The 22,859-nt window shown below is 45.1% G+C and overlaps 1 long non-coding RNA gene across 1 annotated transcript; it reads left to right on the top strand.

The window, feature by feature from the left end:
• Nucleotides 1–1,217: 1,217 nt before the first annotated feature.
• On the top strand, nucleotides 1,218–12,392 carry LOC140709448 (uncharacterized). Its single transcript, XR_012089907.1, has 2 exons — nucleotides 1,218–10,681; nucleotides 11,002–12,392. It is a non-coding gene; the product is annotated as an uncharacterized lncRNA (long non-coding RNA).
• The last annotated feature ends 10,467 nt before the right edge of the window (nucleotides 12,393–22,859 follow it).

The following is a 22,859-nucleotide window of genomic DNA, read 5'->3' on the forward strand; positions in this document are numbered from 1 at the left end:
AGGCAACAAGGATACAGCAGGAGTAGGAAGCTTCCTGGAGTTGCAGAGTGGAGGGAAAATGGGTGGAATGGATGAGCCTGGGGATGAGAAGACAGGTGAGGAATCTATTGAAGGAGTCTGGGTACAGAGCATGAAAGCAGGAACAGTCTGCGTGGGAGGGGAGGACAAAGGCAGAAGGGAGTTCAGAGAGACTGGTAATACTAAAAATCATCACTAACATTTATTGGGTAATTACTATGAGTAAGGCTTTGTGTTTAGAACTTTACATATGTTTTCTCCTTTAATTCTAAGATAAACCCTATCTGGATTATACTCTTATTATCCCCATTTTGGAGATGAGGAAACTGAGATTTAGGAAAGTAACATCACTGAAATGACCTCCTTTGAAGTTGTGACCATAGGAGGACACAGTCTTGTGATACACAAAATCCAATTTAAGTATTATCATTTAAGTATAGTAAAACCTAAATTAATATAAATTTTGGTATGATGCATTTGTTAAGTGTGCCCTGTCCTCACATGGGGAGGACTAATATTCTCATCAGGACAGGGAGGCAAAGGCACTAGCATTGGGAATCAGGGAGCAACATCCAGTGATGTTGGCCCCAGCATCTCCAGTGTTTTCCTTCTCAGTATCCTTCAACCAGCCCAGCAAATGGGTGTGACTGACTGGAAAATTTTTGAAATCCCTGCTACTGTCCTGGGAGTCTAGCCAGCTACAGGCCCAGAATCACCCCCATCAACTGGGCATTGCCTCCAGGTAGCATCAAACTCCAGCCTGGGTTGAGATTTGGGTCTGGCAGCCACAACCACAAACTCAGCTGTGTTGCTTCACCACCAGCCCCCAACCAACCCTTCATTCACTGTGCAATTAAGACAACCTTGTATTTTACACAATTGCATTTTTTTGGACTTTATTTTAAATGTTGTATTGACTTGTAGTATATATATGCTACCACGGATTGGAAGAATATGAAAGACTGTAGAATTTTGACAAACTCAAAGCTTTTTACACTTAGATGAGAAGACAAATATATCTTCTCATATATATTTCCTTTTTTCTCTTTTAATAGGAATTGGCTCACATGATTATGGAGGCTGAGTGGTCTCATGACCTGGTGACTGCAAGCTGGAGGACCAGGGAAGCTGATGGTGTAGGTCCCAGCCTGAGTTGGAAGGCCTGAGAACTGGGAGGCTGGTAGTACAAGTGTCCTGACCCATAACCACAGGCCTGATGTTCAACAGCAAGAGGGAATGGATGTCCTAGCACCATCCTAGCCTGGGGCTTTAGGGAGGCCTTTCCCAAGGTGGTGATGACTTGAGATGGGCAATAGGAGGGTGTTAGGGTGAGGTAGGTGAGGTAGATGGCAGACACTAGGGCAATCCAATCAGTAAGACGGCCTGAGGGAGTAGAGCTGCATTTACAAAAATGAGAAATCCTAGGGGGACTGCTTTAGAAGCAGTCTGTGGTGACTGGAGTCCAAGCTGTGAGACTTGGTGACAGAGAGTGCAGCCAGGTAGGTTGGCAAGACACAAGCCAATCATGAAGGGCCTTCTCCACAAGGATTTTGACCCCCAACTTTAGCCTTGTGGGGGTGGTAGACCCCTGAGGGGTTTAAAGCAAGGCTGTGATGTCACCAGCATCGGCTTTTAAGTAGCTCGTTCAGGTGTTTCTCACCCTTCTTTCTTCTGTGTCCCCTCTTCTTCATATCTTGTGACACATAAACTACACGTGATTAAAGTGGTGACACTAAAAACAGGAACTGGTAGTAAGCTGACATTTACGCATGCATAGTTCATCATCTGCTGCCATGTGACAAGTAGTTCTGCAGGTGCACTTTGTGGCCCATTCTCTACCATGGTGCTTGCTCCTCCTTGGTCTTTTCATAGGTAAGTCCACCCCTCCACTGCCTCCCAGCCTCGTCTATTTGCTGTGTACACAGGTTTACTTTAGGAATGTGCAAGTTTCACTGAGGTGCTGCCTCTATGGGAGCCAGGCTCTGTGTGTGTAGGTGTGTGTGCGCATGCGTGCGTGGGTGTGTAAGTCTGTGTGCATGTGCTATAATCTCAGGTCATGCAGGTCTAGACGGTGTCCTTGTGGCCCTCACATCTCTTTGACTAATGTATCACAAGGAGCCTGAGCATTTCCAGAGAGGCTGAATCGTGGAGGCATGAGATGGAGGATCAGCCACAGTCAGTTCCAACATGCATGTAGTGTGCATCGCGCCATTTCAGTCCTGTTTCCAGAGATGTCCAGATTTTTAAGGACCTGTGGGGATGTAGTGCCCTGGGATTTGTGTTTTGTGTCCGGTCCTCTTGCATCTCTTTCCCTTTCCTCCCTCTCCTGCCAGCCCCTGGGAGTCACCCTTCACCTGGAGTTGGGCCTTTCATGTCCCATAAGTGGTTTCAGTGGGGGAGCTCAAGCCTGGCACACAGTGGCAATTCCTGTCCCTGTGGGTTCTCACTGCTCACTTCTAAGGATCTGAGAGACGGCAGGGGGGTGGGCCTGGGGCTTGGAGGCTAGGGGAACACAGATCATGAGATATTCATGGTGAGGGGACAGGTTCTGCTCTTAATCTCTAGAGTTTCAAGCTTTCACTTTTATTCTCCCTCAGGGGAAAACCAGCACGTTCTGTTCTTACAGTTACCTGCCCTCAGGGTTGTTTTCACCCCAGCCTTTAGGGCTCCCCTTTTACACACTGATGAATCCCCTAGATGTGTTTAAACCTTGATAGTTCATCAAGAACTTTAACTTAAATCTTTAAAAATGTGATCCCTGGCCGGGCGCGGTGGCTCACACCTGTAATCCCAGCACTTCGGGAGGCCGAGGCGGGCGATCACCTGAGGTTGGGAGTTCAAGACCTGCCTGATCAACATGGAGAAACCCCATCTCTACTAAAAAATACAAAATTGGTTGGACATGGTGGTGTATGCCTGTAATCCCAACTACTTGGGAGGCTGAGGAAGGAGAATTGCTTGACCCCAGGAGGCAGAGGTTGTGGTGAGCTGAGATCGCGTCATTGCACTCCAGCCTGGGCAACAAGAGCAAAATTCTGTCTCAAAAAATAAAAATAAAGAAAGTGATCCCTATAACAGTCTTGTGATATGGATAAGGCAGGTAGCATTTCACCCATTTTATAGATGATAGACTGAGGCTTAGAGAGATTACGTGGCATCTTCCAGTGATCTGCGAAACTGAAAGTCAGCACAGCCCAACTGTAGAAACGTAGGAGCAACAAGGAATGTCTCAGAGAACCACAGTGTCCCTGATCAAAGACAGAACTTAAACGAAGAAGCTGGATTACTGCAACGTTTCTCACGCCTGCGCTTTTCCTCTTCCCCTGTGGAGCATGTGTATCAGTGTTTTCCTCCCTCCACAACATCTGAGTCAGGCCCTTGGTAGTCACTGAGCACAGGGGCATCTCTTGGGCCCATGGCAAGAGAATGAGTAAGACAAATGTGGCCTTAAAAATGTTCACAGTTCCTCAGTTCAGTTCTAGAAACATCAATTAAGGCCTCTTGTGTGCCAGGTCCTATGTTGGGTGTGGCTGGGGAAAAGCTGGTGTCAGTGTGACACAGGAAAGAATTTGGCATGGGAAGGCCTGCCGCCAGCAGCATGGTGTAGTAAACAGAGCATTGACTCTGGGGACAGACACACCTGGGTTTTAACCTGTACTCTGCTGTTGCTAGCTGGTCACTTTGGGAAAGTTCCTTAAGCCCTTTGAGTCTCACAGTCTTCCATCTATAAAGCGGAGATAAAAGAATACCTACCTTACAAGTTTGTTGGGAGGGTTAAGGAAAGTAATGTGCATAATATGCTTGGCAAAGTGTCTGGCTTTTGGGATTTGTGCCCTGCATCATCTGATCCTTCTCTGTCTCTTTCCCCTCCTCCCTTGAATCCAGAAACAGGATTCACCGGATGCACCCAACTACACCTAACTGAGGCTAAACCGCTGGCCTTACTTTACCTTGTTACTCAGATATTAATTCCTTCCCAACTTCTCCTCTCCGTGGGTTGCTCATGGGCTCTAGGGAAAGATACACAACACAGCTATTTGTATGAGGCAGAATGAAGTAAATGCTTGAAACAAAACAATCCAACAAAAGCACAGGCAGAAGGAAACTAAGGGGAAAGCATGGCTGGACCGGAAGTGTGGAGCTCAGATAAGGCTGTAACAAGGAAGCAGAATGGAAACCGGGCTAGCGAGTTACCACACTAGAGGGTGCAAGCTGGGGACAAAGCTGCTTGTTCCAGGTGGAATACCTCCAGCTTAGATTTCAGGCCTGGGCTGTATCTGAGGAGAGGAATATCTATCTGGTGTCAGCAACACCCTGTGTGGGATGCTTCCTGTTGCCCACTCCAGGCAGAGCCAGAATAGTTAGTTCCATGGAAGAACATAACATTGGGCCAGCCAGTGGAGTCTGTGGTGAGTGCACCAGCACACTGCATGTCCCCTGGCTTGGCTCACACACCCTCACAAGACAGCAACCACGCTCCCACTCCTCGTGACCACAGCTATTGTCACAGGACTCCTCAGTTCAGCTTGGCAAGGAGCCTCATCGCCCAGCCTAAGAAGCAGCTGTGTAGTCAGTGCTTCCAGATTCCAATTTCAAATCAGACCTTAGACCCCATGCTGCCTTTTCTCTCTATACAGCTGTGTATAGAGAGAAAAGTGTGTAGTAGACCTTGGTCAGCTTCAGCGTTTCTGCCTCCTGGGACTGCATGTCTATGCTGCAGAAATACTCTGACAGAGATAGGTCATGCCACCGAGGAGTGGTTTTCAAAATTACTCTACAAGAGTTCTGACTGGTTTTGGTGAGGATGCAAAACAAGGTGCATTCAACAATTTATTCCAGTGATGTAAAGTGTCTTTAATAATACTAATAGTGGATTGAAGTGAATTATAATAAATCACAACACTTACAGTGAATAGTAATGGTGAATAGTATTTACTTGCATTATTTCATTTAACCCTCACAAAATGCTAGAAGATGGCCTTTCCTGTTTCACAGGTAAGAAAACCGAGATTCAGAGTTTTAACAACTGCCCAAGATCACACAGCTGGTATCTGGTAGAGCAAATTTGAACTCGGGCAGTCTGACTGGTGCCCCAGTGCTTACATTCTTCTCTTAAGTATAGGCTGGGATCCCAACGGCTGCCCACTGAGCACCCTTAAACTGGCTTGGCCAGCACACCACAAGTTTTCCTGCTCCAGAAAGGTGTGTTCCCAGGAATCCTGGCTAGGCCTCAGAGGATGTGACATCTGTTTCAGAAGTGGCTGGATAAAGCCTTCTGGGGATGTGGTCTCGAGCAAGTCACCTAAATTCTTTGTCACTGTTTTCCCATCTATGAAGTGGGGATAATAATCCCTTCCCTGACTCCCTCTCAGGCCTGTTGTGACCTTCTGGCGTAGTCAGGCTACGCCCCTGAAGCCTCTGTTCTGTGTCTGCAGGACCAGGGACTTCCAGAGGGACCACAGCACCCCTGGTGGTCACTGGGACCTAGCAGCGTCTGTCATTCTGCCCCTGCAGCTGCTGTGGACAGCAGGTGGAGACCATCTCCTGGATATTGTGTTCGGTCCCCATGGAGATCGCCACAGTAACCATGGGAGAAGCTGGGGGCCCAGACACCTTTTACCAAGTGGAAACCTGGTCCTCGGGTCACTAGAGTGTCATGGGTCCAGGTTTATCCCTGCGTGCAGATCAGCAACCTGAGCCCATGTTAATCTGAGGATTTCCCTCAGCACCCTCACCTGGGAGTACCATCTGCAAGTCTATAGTGAGTGTCTTGGAGATGGCAGCAGTGGGTGAGGCAGTGTCAGCCTCTCAGTCATTTCTACAGCTTTAGTAACATTCGCAATTAGCAAGATTAATTTATGTGCACTGTTTTTCTTTTTCTTTTTCTTTTTCTTTTTTTTTTTTAAGATATGTAAGTTAGAGTTTCCTGAGAGAATCTCTTGAAAAACGTCAAGCCTCAGAACCTACCCCAGACCACCTGAAGCAGAGTTCTTGGGACAGTAGTGGTCAGAGAATGGGATTTCAGGCTCTGAGAACTGAGTTCTTCCACAACCTCCTCTTGTGGCTTGGAGCTTCCTCATTACTAAAATGGGAACAACACGTTCTCGTGAGAATGAAAGGCATAAGAAAGTGCTTTGGAAAGGCCTATGCAGATGCAGAGGGATGCTCTTATCAAATTCCTTAAATAAATTTAAAAAAATTTAGCAGGAGAAACTACAAAGGAAGCAATGGAGTGGGTGTCAAGCACACACAGCACCGAGAAAGGCCTATGAAAGATGCTACGCTGAGCCACTTTGAGATTCAGACAGTAGATTATTCATATAATGAATGGAAGAGTAGCCAAGGGTTCCAGGTCCCTGGGCACTTGTTCCACACCAGAAAAGATGACACTGAAACAAAAGGGGCCGGATGGCTGCAGTGGGAGCAGTGGAATACCCAGACACGGAGGGGCCAATTCTAGCTTCAGCAAAGAGGACTTAGAGAATGCAGTGCTCTGAGGACAGGAAGTCCCATACTGCATCAGAACCCCAGTGGCCAGGGGAAATGGTCTCTTGACAGCCTCCCAGGGGAGATGGCTTCAAGGCTGTGCCTCATAGGCCACCTGAACTCTCGTGTCCTGGGTGGATCACAAGGCATTTTGCCAAGACCCAGTTTAGCAGAGGTTGAAACCTTTGCTTGAGAGAGATGTGCAAGGTGTCGGGGTGCCATGGCAGAGCCGTTCCCCTGCAGTGAGCGAGGGGGACAGGTGATGAGTGAGGATGGACATGGGAAGGCCTGCAGAGAACCTTCACAGACATTTTCCTTGGATTCTGTGATAGGAAATCTTCCTATTAGATGAAGGCACTCTTTTAGTGGAGTTGATGGGGCTGCTCTCTGGTCAGGTCCACATGGCTGGGGAGAAGGCGTGTCTGCCATAAATCAGGCCTGGGCTGACTATGGCCTAATCCTCACAACAGGACCAGGGCACAATGGAAGTGGGCTGCTGGGACTTGCCGTTGGGTTGCTCACTGGGGTAGCATGGGCCCAAAGCTGGTGGGAGGGGCCCTCTGGCCTTGCTGATAATCATTGTGGTAGCACTCACTTAGTGTGGCATGGTGTCAGGTGGATTCTGGGTAGCAGATAGGGTTGTGTCAACCCGTCGGGGTGGAGTCTTCCAGAGAGCCCTTCTCTCTCTGGGCTGACACCCCAATGGCAAGGTGGTGCTAATGGTTAGGCTCCATCCTTCACAGGGTGCTTCCCATCACTGCAGTCTCACAACTGCCCTGCCAGTATGCAGGTCAGGAGTTTCCATTTCTAGGAAGGAAATGGAATTTTAGAGAGGGAAAACAACACACTTATGACATGGAGCTGGAAAGTGGCAGATCTGCGAATAGAACTCAGGTATTCTGATGCTGTACCCTGTGCCTTCGTTCTCTGGGTTTCTGGTATGTCGTCATATTTATTGGATGAGAAAATGGCCAATAGAAGTCAAAAGGCTTGCATTCCAGGGTCTTATCTATAGGAGACACACTGGGGAGAGCCAGCAGCAAAGTATCCACCCATGGGAATGTCCAGGCTGCCTTCTCCTAGGGGACAGTGGTCCTACTTTGCACAGTTGAGCTGCCCCTGGGGCTGCAGTCATGTGGGCCTCAGGGCTGAGGCTGAGTAGCAGAGCAGCTTTGTTCTATGCAATATGACTTTTGAGCCTGTTTCAGGCCTGGTGTCTGCAGCTGCTCTTCTTGCCCCGCCCTCCCCCACAAATCCTCCTGGGTCTGGCCTGGGGAGGCTGGTGGACAAATAATGGCAATGCGGACACCTCAAGCACTTAAGAATATCTGGGTCATGGCCCTGGGGCAAGAGGAGATGGGGAGCAGGTCCAACGGAGGGCAAAGGAGTGAAGAGAAACCTCAAAGGCACACAGCCACCTCCTCTGGGACTCTTGATCAACACCTGGAAGCTCAGTGTATGCTGCAGAGCCCCCTACGGGGAATATATGTAATTACAACACAGCTCCGTGCTTGCACTCCTTTATCTATTCAGGGGAGGGTTGGGAACCTCAGTTTTGGGGTCAAATTCCCTGGATTTGGGTTTTGGCTTTACCACTTAACTAGATGAGACGTTGGGCAGGTTATCTAAGCATTCTGAGCCTGTGAAATGGAGTTGAATAACATCTTCCCTGTCTACTTCATGGAGATGTTCTGGAAATCAACTGAGATATTAAGTGACATGGCCTTACATACCACAAAGTCCTGGAACAGATGTGGGCAGATCCTGCCTCTGCTGTTCCTTCTGTGTATTCAAGGTGATGCAAGGTTTGGGCACCAATGCTGTGCATTTTCGATCCTGTGAAGTGGAGGCCCAGAGCAGTTTCCCAGTCCTTAGTTTGTTCCCTTTTGCACGCACAGAGCAGCTGGCCTGGCCTCACGTCACACTGAGCTCCAGGATTTGTGAGGATGGATGCTGCATCATCATTCTCATATGTCATTGACATGTGTGGCAGAGAGCAGAGGAGACAGTGTGACTTACAGCTGGACACCCCCAGGACCCCAGACTGTTGTGTCCTGTGGAGGGTCTGTCCTCAGAGTCTCCTTGAGGCTTGGGGACAGTGCTCTAACTTTTACCTGTGTGGTCAAGAACCCATTCAGTACAGCAGCTCCCACCCTATCTCAGTGCCTCACTTCTGCATAGGTACCTGGCTCCTCAGTCTGCCCAGGGGCCTGAGCAGCTCTGGGGTTGACAGAGAGGGTGGAAGAAGTAGTCCTGGTTCCCTTCAGACCCTGGGGTAAGGGGGCTAATGCACTTGGGAAGGTGGGAGTCTGGGATGGGTGGGTGATGGTCTGTGTGGTCATGGCAGTGGGAGGAGAAGACCCACTGGAGCTGGTGGGGAGGCTGGAGGGACTAACACAGGAGGAGATGGATGGAGCCTGTGGCTTCCCTCACGGGGTGGGGAGACACTGACACTGAGGTTGTGGGTTCTCTTCTTTCTCTACAGGGTCAGGAACACTGGGAGAGGATACATTGGGGAAGATATCCTTGGGGAGTTGGCCATTTGGCCCCTGGAAGTCCCAGCAGACCAAGAAGTAGGAAGTGTTACATGGAGCTCTCGAGAGCGTGTTGCTGTTTTACAACAAGGACTAACAGGCAAACCAGTTCTGATTCTTGAGACTCAGACACCCTCCAGTAGATAACTGAGCATTCCCCACCACAGCTACTCTCGTCAGATCAGCCCCCTGAGGCCGCAGGACTATAAGCCTATAAGCCTATAAGCCTGGGTAACTGCGTACTTCCTCAATCATTATCACCAGGGATTTCACCCTGCTTGTCTATGGTAAGGAGGGCTGGAGGGCCCCACATATGAAATTGAGCTTTCCTTTACCCTGCTTGGCCAGACCAGAGCCATCTCATAGCTCAAGCTTTCCCTTCTTGGTTCAGAGAGGCTGCAGGAGCCAAACATCTTTGCCAGCTCCCAGATCATGAAGGATGGGACCTGCTTCATCACCCTGGCCTGCTCCCTGGAACAGGCTGGAGAGAATGTGCAGAACAGCTGGGAGCCTCCCAGTCATGGGGCAGTTGCATCCCATGGGGGGACCACTCTCAGTGCCCCCTGGATATCTGGGGAAAGTGAGAGCTACCACTGCAATGCTAGGAACCCCATCAGCCAGAGCTCCAGCTCTGTCCTTACCAGACCCCTTTGCTTAGGTAAAGCTTTTCCTATTCTGACTCTCTTCTTCCTGGCAAGCCTTGGTCTAGTTTCTTAGCATCCCTGCCTCTTCCTCTTGGATCCAGGAGCAATTGAAGAAAGGGAGGAGCCAGATTAGTTGGCAGCAGGAAGTGTCTCTGAGGTGGCATGAGATGAGGGCTCTGGAGCCACCATCCCAGGGCCTGTCCCCGTCCACCTTTTCTCTCTTGGCCTCGTTCCTCTGTGCCTGACCTGCTGCAGACTCAGCAAGGCATTCAGCTCATTCTTGGGACTCCCTGAGGAAAGGTGCTGCCTCACCCACACTCAACCCTGCACAGCCCATTGAGGAGACCTTCAAAACTCCTTGTCTGTGTTCTCAGAGAAACCTTACCACCTCCCCTTGCCTAGAGCTGCTCTGAGAGACACTTGAAGCTGTGCTCTTCTGGCAGGCAAAGGGAAGCCTCTCATGGCATCACTGGGCCCGTTTGGCTTAGTCATAGGTCATGGCTGGAAACTGTCTTAGTCCAAACATATCCTGTCTCTCCTCTTCTCAGTCGCCTTCTGAAACAGTTGTCTTTCCTGACTCCAGATCTTCAATTGTTCGTTCTCTACCCGCTTGCTGCTGGTTTGCCCCTCAGCTACATCCTGATGGATAAATTCAGTGGCCACTTTTAAATTCTGTTATCCTTGGCTTCTCCCAGTACTTGACACATTAACCTGCTCTTCTTTGTCCCCTAGACTGCTCTCTCCTGGAACATCTTCCCTTGGATCAGGATCCTTCTCAGGACTGGTGCCTCAGACCTTTCTCCACTGCCCTAGTTTTCTTTCTGTTGCCCAAGGCAGAAATGCCGGTGTCATTTAGGGCCCCTCCTCTTCCCCACCACATCCTGCCATTGCTCACCCTTTCCCTTTATTCCTTGCCTGGACCACTCCACAGCATCCTAACCACTCCTTCTTTCTTTAATCTCTTCCTTCCCAATCATCTTTCAGATTGTACTGCCAGAGGTCTAATTCTTTTTTTTTTTTTTTTTTTCTTTTGAGACGGAGTCTGGCTCTGTCACCCAGCCTGGAGTGCAGTGGCCGGATCTCTGCTCACCGCAAGCTCCGCCTCCCGGGTTTACGCCATTCTCCTGCCTCAGCCTCCGGAGTAGCTGGGACTACAGGCGCCCGCCACCTCGCCCGGCTAGTTTTTTGTACTTTTTAGTAGAGACGGGGTTTCACCGTGTTAGCCAGGATGGTCTCGATCTCCTGACCTCGTGATCCGCCCGTCTCGGCCTCCCAAAGTGCTGGGATTACAGGCTTGAGCCACCGCGCCCGGCCCAGAGGTCTAATTCTAAGTTAAGAAATGCTTGTGTTACTTTTCAGCTTAAAACCTTATAACATGAGAGGGAATGTGGAAGTGTTGATTAAAGGGTACATAGTTTCAGACAGACAGGAGAAATCGGTTTTGAGATCTATTCCACAGAAGGGTGACCACGGTCAATAATAATGTATTATATAGCTCAAAATAGCTAAGGGAGTATATTTCAAATGTCTCACCATAAAAAATGGTAGGTAAGTGAAGATATGTTAATTAATTTGATTTTATCATGCCACATTGTATACATTATCAAAAATCACATTGCTCACCATAAATGCATGCTACTGTGATTTGTCAATCAAAAATTGTAAATCTTTTAAAAACTAAAAAAAAAAGCCCTATGATGTCTGCCTACTATCTAAGGTATAAGTATTTTAACAACTATTCATTCATTTAAGCCACAGGTATTTACTGAGCATCTTTTATGAACCCTGCACTGTTCTAACCATTGTAGATACAATGAAGAAGAGGTCCAGATAAATTTCTACCCCTCATGTAAATCACTGTTACAATCATCACAACCTGCACCTGACTAGCTTTTTGGCCATTTCGTCTTCCAGTCAGCCCTGGGAAATGACTGTGGGAGAGTTCTGTATTTTGTTGTACAAAGACAACATTGAATGTGTTCTATAATGGGCTTTTTGTGTCTGTGTTCTCCACTGAACTGTGAAAAAAACACATTCTTACTGTTCTCTGCATCTCTAATACACAAGAAGTAATAGGCATAAAAAAATGTGGGTCTGACAAGTATTTAAGAAGCATCTGCACTGGGTGTTATGGGACACATGGAGACATGATCATTGCCTATAGACATTCACAGTCTCCCTCTCTCTCTATGGGGCCTGATGGACATCTCAGCTCCACCCCCACATTCGGCTTCCTGAAGGGGCTTCCAGCCCACCCAGGACTCTGATTTGTCTTCCTTCAAAATCATTTTCCCTGTTTCTCTGTCTTCCTCTCTTCCTTTTCTCCCAATTCCTAACCTATGGTCATTGTTCATTCAGCCTTCTTTCTACCCCGAGGGAAGAATTTCTTCCTTTTTTTTGATTCTGGGAGTTTTAGGGATTGAATAGATTTCACCTTGACATGTGGAGAAGCCAAGAAGAGAAGTGTGAGAGGGCGGCCGTCCTGTGCGACACAGAGTTAAACAAGTTCGCATGTGGAGTGCTGCCTGAGGCCGGCATTTCCTGGTGTGAGAGAGGGACATTGACACTGATTAAGGCATAAACCCTATCTCATTTGCACACTGAGTTCAAAATTATCAGGAAACTGCTACATGTCTTCTGTTTAAAATAATCTGTTTATGTTTTGTTGAAGTGTGTTTTTAAGTGTTCAGAAAGAAAAAGGAGCTTATTTGTTTAAGAAAAATTGAATGGTTTGAAACATAAAAACATTGTTATTGTCATACATAGACACTATTACGTTTTTGTTAATGTTTAAATAACTGGATTCAGCCCAGCTTCAGCTTGAATGTCATCTCCTTGGAGCAGCCTTTGGCCACTACACTTAAGTAGATCTTTCCTCTCATTCATAATCAATGTATGTTTAAAACATAACCGGGAGGCTCTTAAGCTGAGACGGCCCTAGCAATCTGGGATTCTACACAAGCAAACAGAAAACTAACTCAGAGTAACTTAACCAGTTGGAAACCACCAGTTAATCTCTCAATGGAGAATTCCATTTAAGCAATCGAATATTTTCTTTTCTTCTTTTTATTTTGCATAGAGACAGGATCTAACTCTGTTGCCCAGGCTGGTCTCAAACTCCTGGCCTTAAGTGATCCTCTCACCTCGGCCTCCCAAAGTGTGGAGATTACAGACATAGACTACCATGCCTGGCACACTTATTTGTTGTTTTATTTATTTATTGTTTATTTCCCTCACAAAATATTCAGCTCCATGAGGATAAGAACTATTTCTATATATTTTTTTCACAACTAAAAACCCAAAGGGTAATAGCATTTGGCTTATGATAGATACTTCAACATTTATTGAATGAATGACAGAATGAATTGGAGTTGAAAATATTTTTTCTTAAGATTTGAAGACTATTAGGAGGTTTTACAAGGATCTGGGGCCCATGCCATTGTTTGTTTTCTCTTTCTGCTTTTGATGGAAAGAAGAAGGAAATTAAATCTTTATCCTAAAAGTTTGCTAGAATGCTCAACAGTTGGCAAAAGAAAAAGTTAAAATAAAAAAAGTCATTTATGTTTTGTTTTGACAGCAAGCTGCTCTGCAGTGCTAGATAGGTTGATCTAGAATTTGAACCATATGCAAGTAATTGAACCAGAAGCAAAATTTAGGTAGGAGAGAAACTTTGAGCTTCTCTTTCTTTTTTCTTACTCTCAGTTGATTAGCTCATTTCCTTTTTCTTTTCTTTTCTTTTCTTTTTTCTTTATTTTTTTTTTTTTGAGATGGAGTCTCACTCTGTTGCCCAGGCTGGAGTGCAGTGGCATGATCTTGGCTCACTGCAAGCTCCGCCTCCTGGGTTCATGCCATTCTCCTGCCTCAAACTCCCGAGTAGCTGGGACTATAGGCATCCACCACCACGCCTGGCTAATTTTTTTTTTTTTTTTGGTATTTTTAGTAGAAATGGGGTTTCGCCATGTTAGCCAGGATGGTCTCAATCTCCTGACTTCGTGATCCACCCGTCTCGGCCTCCCAAAGTGCTGGGATTACAGGCTTGAGCCACCGTGCCCAGCCTCATTTCCTATTTCATTCACAGAGAGGATTGACAAATCTCACCCATTACATACAAAGCTTCCAATCAAGTAGTTAATGACTTATTTGGAAATATAAGTAGGCAGACAGGATCACAAGGTATTTGGGGAAAGCCTCTAACAAGAAAGACAATCTCCAAACCAAATGAATCAGGGGAGAAAAAAGAAACTTGGAAGAAAAGAGATAATACTGGGAGTAGGAGAAAATTAAATAAAATCCCTCAAACTTAATATTCTTAGAGACATATAAAAAGATTTTCACTTAAAAACAGAAACAGGGTGCCAGAATAAGAAAAACTGAAAACTCAGAGAATAAGAAAGAGCCCTAGTAACAATAAATAAAAAAATAAAAAGCAGAAATCTTCTAAAATTCAATGGAAGTGTTGGAAAATCAAATGGAGAAACTCTCTCAGAAAGTAGAACTAAAGACAAACAGAAGAAAATAAAAGAGAAAAGATAAGGCAATTAAAGAATCAGCCCAGGAACTCCAACCCCTGAATAACACAGTTCCAGAAAGGGACATGTCTTAGTCTATTCTCTGCTGTTATGCCAGAATCCCACAGACTGGGTAATTTATAAATAGTAGGAGTTTATTTATTTCATGGTTCTGGAGACTGGTAAGTCCAAGATCAAGGGGTTGCATCTGGGGAGGACATTTTTGCTGCATCATACCATGGTGGAAGGCATAACATGATGAGAAAGAGTGTGTGTGTGTGTGTGTGTGTGTGTGTGTGTGTGTGTGAGAGAGAGAGAGAGAGGGAGAGAGAGAGAAAGAGAGAGAGAGAGGAGGGGGCTCAACCCATCCTTTGATGGGTTCTCACTCCCACAATTACTAACCCACTACCAAGATAATGACATTAACCTATTCATGAGGGCTCTTAAAGTTCCCACCTCTCAACTCTTTTGTACTGGGAATTAATGCAGCAGCAGGACCAGAGCACCCAGTGAAAGACATCAACTATAAGGAAAACAAAAAATTGTTAGGAAGGAAATTGAATCATTGTACTCTACATGGCTCAAATACGAATAATTATTATTATAAATGTTAACTACAGTTTAGCAAAAAGCTATGTCATACTCTGGCAGGATGGGCAGAAAGGCCTGTGTATTGCTGAGTGGCTAAATAGTGTGGAGGACAGTGGATAAGAGAGTCAAATACCTATCTCCATAGCAAGACGTCAATAACTAATGTCTAAAATCAAGAAAGGGCAGAACAAATATATCATTTCTAAACATCAAGGAAGTATCATGAGAAAAACCAAATAATTGACAGTGGTTGCCAGCACAGCAGTTGCCAGCACAGCAGTTCTGGGTGTAGTGTGGCAGATGTCTGCTGTTTATTTATTTATTTATTATGTCTTATGCTATTAGTTTAATTTTAGAACTATATATATATGTAGTATTTTGAAAAAAATTAAAATATTAGAAAGCATATGCATCAAGAGATGAAGAACAACAACAAAAAAGAGAACTCAAAGGTCTAGGGACTTGACTGATGGAAATGGGAGGATTTCAATGGGTCATGGGGTTCTACAGGAAGAGTGAATGGTTTAAAAAACGAGGCAGAGATTAATTAGTCAAATTTTAGTTGAAACAAAATTAGAGTTGAATATCTTTTCTCCAAATCTAGCTCCAATTGTGCATTCAACAAAATTCAGCATTACTAACTAGTTAATATTTGTGCTTATTTACAGATATAACAAAATTTCATAGCTAGGGAAGCAGTTCTGGGGCTGTCAGTGATCTTGCTTGTTGTTCCAGACAACTGTCATTCAGGGACTCCAGGTAGCATGATCCTGAGAGCAAATGCACCACTGTTAAAGGCATAGACTTGTAAATACAAACCTCTGCCACAGAGCACTATTCACTCTTTGCGTCTGAAGAGAACTAGAACCCCTTAACTCTTGGGCAGCAGCCTGCCATCTGAATGTGAAGGAGAAGGGAGAATTGGTACAATACCTGTTTTTGAGATCTTGAAGTCACCAGCATTTTGTAGGAGTGGAATGCTTCATCTCCTGGTCCCTAACCTTGGGGTGGCAAAAGGAGAAGCTAATGCCTGCTGGAAAACGTCCCAAGATACTGAAAGCTCTGAGATTCCCCTAGAAGAGAAGCTCAAATCCTGCCGCTTACCCACAAAAAGCCAGGGAAGTGGGTGTCTACTGGAAATTGTTTTAGGTGTGAAGTACGAACTGTATGTATCTGAAGGCTTCCTGCCTGCTTGGGTGCTGCCAGATGCCCTTGCTGTGTGACGGGAGGAGGTGAGAACAGGTAGAAAGAGGAGGAAATGACTAATGACCCTCAGGAGCAGATAGATTACCACCCTATGAAAGAGTAAGTTGACAATTCAGACTATGCAAAAACAAGTTGTTGGAAAAGCCCCCTTCATTTTCCTTAGCCGAAAAGTAAACAGATTGCTACATTCTACCATCTTTGTAGTTTTACCCACTGTCTCCACACCCCAAAGTACAGCCATTAAAGCCCCACGGTCACTGCACATGTCTCTGTGCTGTCACCTTGCTTTTCTTTCTCCCCGAGGGGACTCACTGACCTTTCTCCATCTGGCTCAATCTGTGTCAAGCTGCTTCTTGACCCGTTTGTGTTTCCATCAGTTGTGAGCTCTTTGAAGTTAGGGGTCATGCTTTATCCATTCCTGCCATAGCACATAGTTGGTGCTCACTAAATATTTGCTGAGACACTTGTCAACTAAAGAAAAGCCAAGTTTTTAAAGAATTAAAGTTAGTTTTATTTACTCTTACTGAGGATGGCAACCCAGGAGAGTCTTTCAGAGAGTTTCCAAAGCAGTGTTTAAGCCTACAGCTCATACATAAGGTGACAGACATTCTGCCTGTGCTCAAAAGTTATGTAAGAGCAAAATTTCACCAAAGTTTGGGTGCAAGAGTCCATCTAGTTATAGATTACAGAGGCATAATGATTAATCCTGTCAGCCTTTGTCTTATGTAAAGAAAAAAGACAAAGACCAGGATCATTGAATTTATCTTTTCTAAAAATGCAGTGATTTAGGCAAGAGATGTGCAAACCTGGGCTCTATCTTTATCATCTTCAGGGCATCCTTCCGAAGGGCTGTCCTCTGTCACTGAGTCAGGGGCTTTGTGAAATTCTACTGGCAGCTGAATGAGCAAACATGGCCTCTTATGTTTGCTACTTTGTCTTACAGAGCAAGTGAGTGTAAAAACAAACAAACAAACAAACAAACAAACAAACAAAACCGAGTGAACGAATGAAAGTCCCTTTGAGAGAAGCAACCTATCCATTTCTGTTTGCCTATCCCACAGTTCTGGGTTTGGCTACGGAGAGTTCATATCCCTGCTGATGTTTATTTTAAATTTTGAAGCAATAAGGAAATTCAAAAATGGAGACAAAATTCAGGGGTAACTATTTCCTTTCGATTCATACAGCCTTATATTTTGCCTTCTGAGCTATTCTTTTCCTTGTATTCTTTTTAGACTCTCATTCAGATTGTGTTACCTCAATATTCTTCCCTTAGAAGACTTTAAGAAGCAGATTCCATTCAACAGTTTTACTCCAAAGAAATACTGTGTATAAGGCCGGGTGTGGTGACTCACGCCTGTAATACCAGCACTTTGGGAGGCTGAGGCAGGTGGATCACCTGAGGTCAGAAGTTTGAGACCAGCCTGGCCAACATGGTGAAATCCCATTTCTACTAGAAATATAAAATTTAGCTGTGTGTCATGGTGCACACCTGTAATCCCAGCTACTCAGCTACTCGGGAGGTAAGGGAGGAGAATTGCTTGAACCTAGGAGACGGAGGTTGCAGTGAGCGAAGATTGCACCACTGCACTCCTGCCTGGGCAACAGAGTGAGACTCCATTTCAAAAAAGAGGAAGAAGAAGAAGAAGAGGAAATACTATATGTTTTCCTCAGTGTTCATGAAGCTTAATGTGCAGGTATTTTCATAAGGTTCTATATTTTATTGAAAAACAGACAACAAAACAAGAAACAGATGAGTAAAACAGCTGAATTTGTGCATGGTTTTCCAGCTGAGCCATGAGGAGGCAGCAGTGAGCTAACTCAGGGCTTGCTGTGTGGCTTGGAGGATCCTGTTACCACCAGCCTTCATTGGGACCTTGCTTTCACTTTCTCTCTCTGAGGTGAGGGAGTTGGACTACATGATCCTTAGAGTCTCTTCCAGCTCCAAAATTCTGTGTCTAAGCTTTAAATAGACGTTTGGGACTGATTTAGCTCTGGGAAGAGAAAGTGAAAGAAACAGACAAAAATTCCCTACTCTTACGAAGCCTACATTCCCATGGGGCCTTCCAGACCCTACGGTTGTCATAGTGGTGAGGAGGCTGTCCGGATTGGAGGGTATGAGGCTGGGTAAGAAGTCAGACCAGAGCTTGACCAGTAGATATCGGACAGATCCAGGGACCGGGCAAAACAGGTAATGAATGAAATTCACTGGGGCCAAGTGAGATGGGAGCAGGGAACAGGCTCTCGACAGGGCCAGGCAATCAGAGGGATTGTGGTGGGTCCCTAACTGCCCAGGAGGAGACACGGCAGAGTTGCACCCACAGGGCAGTTGGGCCTGCAGCACCTCCAGAACCACAAAGTCCGTTTAGCAGCCTGACTCAGCAGGGCTTGCTTCTGCTCCTGGGGAGATGCACAGGTCCCAGTTTGCAAGTGACTGGGAGGGAACATGGAGAACACAGCGAAGAGGAGGAGCTAGAAAGAGCACCAGAGGAGTGAGGGGAGGAACAGCTTGGAGGCTTATAGCTGACAAGCCTTCTGTAAGGGTGGTGTGAATGAGTGAATGACACAGAAGGCAGTGTTTGCTACTTTGCTTATTCTGTGAGCACTGGTCAGCTGCCTCTTATCACATGCCTCAACTTTATAATGATATGATTAACTGCTATTCTCAGGTCTTCAGTTACTCTTTATACTTAAAGTTCTAGAGGCTCAGTTCTGAATGGAATCTACATAATTAGCCAGTAGTCTCTTTTTTTTTTTTGAGACGCAGTCTCGCGCCGTCACCCAGGTTGGAGTGCAGAGGCACCATCTCAGCTCACTGCAAGCTCCGCCTCCTGGGTTCACGCCAGTGGTCTCTTTATGATGAGGTAACTTCTGTCGAAGGACTATGATGTTATACTCTGCTGAACACTCTTTATGTGTATGATTATCTTTACTTTTAATCTCACTACAACCCTGTGAGGTAGGAAGTATCTTTCACATTTTATAGAAGAGAAAACTGAGGTTCCAAGAAGCTAAGCATTTTGCTCATGGTCATAGGACTAGGAGAAGATATATGATGTTCAGAGTTGCTTTTCTGTTGTCTCTCTCTCTGTGTGTCTCTCTCTCCCTCTCTGTGTCTCTTTCTCTCTCCTCTCCAAGTTTTCAGGGTGGTGAAAGGAATACAGATTAGTGACTAACCACTGTGGGTAGCATGGGCTTTCTCTTATTTTTCCCCTTTTTAATTAAACATCTTTTCATTTTGTTTTCCTGGTGCCCTAAGCCAGCTCACCCCTGGTTTTTTATTCTGCCTTGTTTGAAATGGAGGTGGTATTCATAGAAGAGCAAATCAAAAATTTTAGGTAGCCTCAGCCCTAAAGTGGAGCCATGATCCACACTACCGTCTCCTCTTAACTGCCTCAACCACTCAACCACTTGCCTTGCTGTCTGCCCATCTTTGAAGTTTAGATCTTAGTGGTTAGCCTCCGGGCCTCACCTTCATCTCTCCCTGTCCTCATCTTGTTTGCTTTCTTCCCAGACTAACTCAGCTCCAGGGTTGTCCCTTCTGGGGTTGTCCCAGCCTTGTACAGGATTTACCTTGGCAGAGGGGAAACAACTGTTGGTCCCTGTCATGGTAAATTTTGTGTGTCAACTTGACTGGGCTAAGGGATGCTCAGATACCAGATAAAACATTGTTGCTGGGTGTCTATGAGGGTGTTTTCAGAGGACATTAGCATTGGAACCAGTAGACGGAGTAAAGAAGATTGCCCTCACCAAGGAGGGCAGGCATCATGCATCTATTGAGGACCTGAGTAGAACAAAGAGGTAGAGAGGAGGCATAAGGAAGGACTTGTTAAAGGTTACACAATTATAGCTAGAAAGGAGAAATAAGTCACAGTGTTCTATACCACTCTAGGATGACTATAGTTAACAATAATGTACAGTTTTAGATAATTAGAAGGAGGATATTGAATGTTCCCAACACAAAGAAATGATAAATGTTTGAGATGACAAGTATGTTAATTACCCTTATGTTATCACTACAAATTATATGACTCTAAACATCACTATGTACTCCATGAGTATGTAAACTTATTATATGTCAATTAAACACACACACACACACACACACACACCATGGAATACTATGCAGCTAAAAAAAAGAATGGGATTATGTTTTTTGTGGGAACATGGATGGAGCTGGAGGCCATTATCGTTAGCAAACTAACACAGGAACAGAAAACCAAATACTGCATGTTCTCACTTATAAGTGGAAGCTAAGTGATAACTCACAGACACAAAGAAGGGAACAACAGACACTAGGGCCTACTTGAGCATGGAGGGTGGGAGGAGGGAGAGGAGCAGAAAAAAATAATGATTGAATAGTAGGCTTAGTATCGGGGAGATGAAATAATCTACACAACTAACCCCCATGACAAGAGTTTACCTATATAACAAACCTGCATATATACCCCTGAACCTAAAATAAAAATTAAAAAAGTAAAATAAAAACAGAAAGGTGAAGGATGGAAGGAAATTAGTTTCTTTGCTTGAGCTGAGACATCCATCGTCTCCTCCCCTCAGACATTGACACTCCTGGTTTTTGGACTTTTGGACTGAGACTGAGGCTTATACCACTGGCCTCCTAATTCTAAGGTCTTCAGGCTTAAACGGAATTATATGACTGGCTTTCCTGGTTCTCTGGTTTGTAGACAGTAGATCATGGGACCTCCTTGACTTCCATAACTGTATGAGACAACGCCTATAATAAATCTTTATATACGTATATATCTGCATCCTATTGGTTCTGTTTCTCTGGAGAACCCTGGTTAATATAGAGTTTGGTACTGAGAGTGGTTCTACACGAAACAATTTTAAGAATGATTTTTCTGAATTGGCTCTGGAGTCTCTGGATTTGATTCTCTAATCTGATTAGAAAGATGCTAATGACTCTATTTCTAGTAGTAAGGAAAGCAGTGATAGTCTATGACATACACCATTTATATAGAGATAGGAAAAATATCTGTACTGAATACTTCTAATCAACTTATATCTAATCACTTATATGAAGCAAGGAGCTCATTTACTCCGTACATGATACTTTTAAACATTTTTAGAAAAATGAGAGAATATAATGACATTGGTTCTTTTCTCCTAATATAAATGGACAAAGTGATGAAAGAAAGGGATGAGCTTGGGGATTTAAATTCCCCACTGGAGGCTAGGCCCAGTGGCTCATCCCTGTAATCCCATCACTTTGGGAGGCCGAGGTGGATGGATCACCTGAGGTCAGGAGTTCAAGACCAGCCTGGCCAACATGGTGAAAGCCCATCTCTGCTAAAAATACAAAAATTGGCTGGGCTTGGTGGCAGGCACCTGTAGTCTCAGCTACTTGGGAGGCTGAGACAGGAGAATTGCTTGAACCTGGGAGTTGGAGCTTACAGTGAGCAGAGTTGGTGCCACTGCACTCCAGCCTGGGTGACAGAGCGAGACTCCATCTCAAAAAAAAAAAAAAAAAATATATATATATATATGTATGTATTTCCCAACTAGAGCATGGCATAAATGACCTAAAAGCTTGTAGTGTGCCCTGAAGAAGAGACTTATTTCCTACAGCTGAAAGGCTGAAAACCAAATGCAGAACCTCATCCTGTGATTGGCTGAATTACAATATACGTTGAACTCTCAAATTTGCAGGATGTCTACTGTTAAAGTGATGGCATTCATTGGGACAGAATGATATCCTGTAAGTTGAGAAAGGGACATTGGGAATACCATGATAGAGCTGGGGATATTCAGCCCCTATATGCTTATGAATCTTCTTTGCCAGTGGAAAAGTCTTCCTTCATCCCCAGTGAAAGTAGCCTCCCCACCCACAGCGGTCTTGGCCTTTCCACCTCCTTCTGAGGTGCTGCATTGCCAAAGAAAAGAGTAATGCCTTCCCCTAAGGCAACTGCCATGCAAAACCCTGCTGATTGAGGACCCACTCTCCCCATCCCTCTTTGCTTTGAGAGCTATAACTAAACTCAAGTCCCAGCAGGCCCCTAAAGATGAGGTACAAAGTGGGACCCATGAGGAGGTACACTACACTCCAAAAGGACTACATGAGTTTTCTAACTTATATAAGCAAAAGTCTGGGAAACCTGTGGGAATGGATAATAAGGGTGTGGGGTATTGGTAGAAAGAACATAAAGTTGGGTCTCAGTTTATTTACTAGTTAATATGCTGACTAAGCAGAGATTCTACATTTAGTGTTGCAGCTCATGATGTTTGAAAGGGCCCAAGACATTGTCTGGTCGATTGACTGAAATCATGGACCAAAAAGTTACCTACCATAAGAATTGGAAATGCCTGACCTCCCTTGTTTAGTGTAGAGAAAAGGATCAGAGACTTTGAGAGATTCGAATGTTAGAGTGAATATATTATTTAAGACTTACTCACCCACACCGGGAGTATCCAGAAGACACAACTTTTACAAATTCTGAGAAATAAATTTGTGAGGGGAGCCCCAGCATCGTTGGAGAGCTCCACGATCACTCTTCACTTTGATTAGATCTTACAGTGGGAACCATAGCCACTCAGTTGGAAAACCTAAACACAATGGGAATAATTGGACCTTGGGTGGCAGGAGCCAAGTGTGGTATTGAACCACCAAAGGCAAAGTGGGAGTGGTTACCATAACAGATAGCAGAGTCAAAGCAGCAATCAGAATAGTCTGACTTGTGCAGGCCTGTGGCACTAGTGAGATAATTATGGTGTTCCTAGAAGAAAAACAGATAGGAAGCCTACTAAACTCTTACATGATTTGTATAAGAAAAAAATTGTTAGATGAAGTGAGCAAAAGTTTAACACAGTTCCTAAAAACAGTCACAGTCCCTGAATCAATTCCCTGACTTGAG

This window comes from Chlorocebus sabaeus, chromosome 20, assembly GCF_047675955.1.
Source record: "Chlorocebus sabaeus isolate Y175 chromosome 20, mChlSab1.0.hap1, whole genome shotgun sequence".
Taxonomy (NCBI): Eukaryota; Metazoa; Chordata; class Mammalia; order Primates; family Cercopithecidae; genus Chlorocebus; species Chlorocebus sabaeus.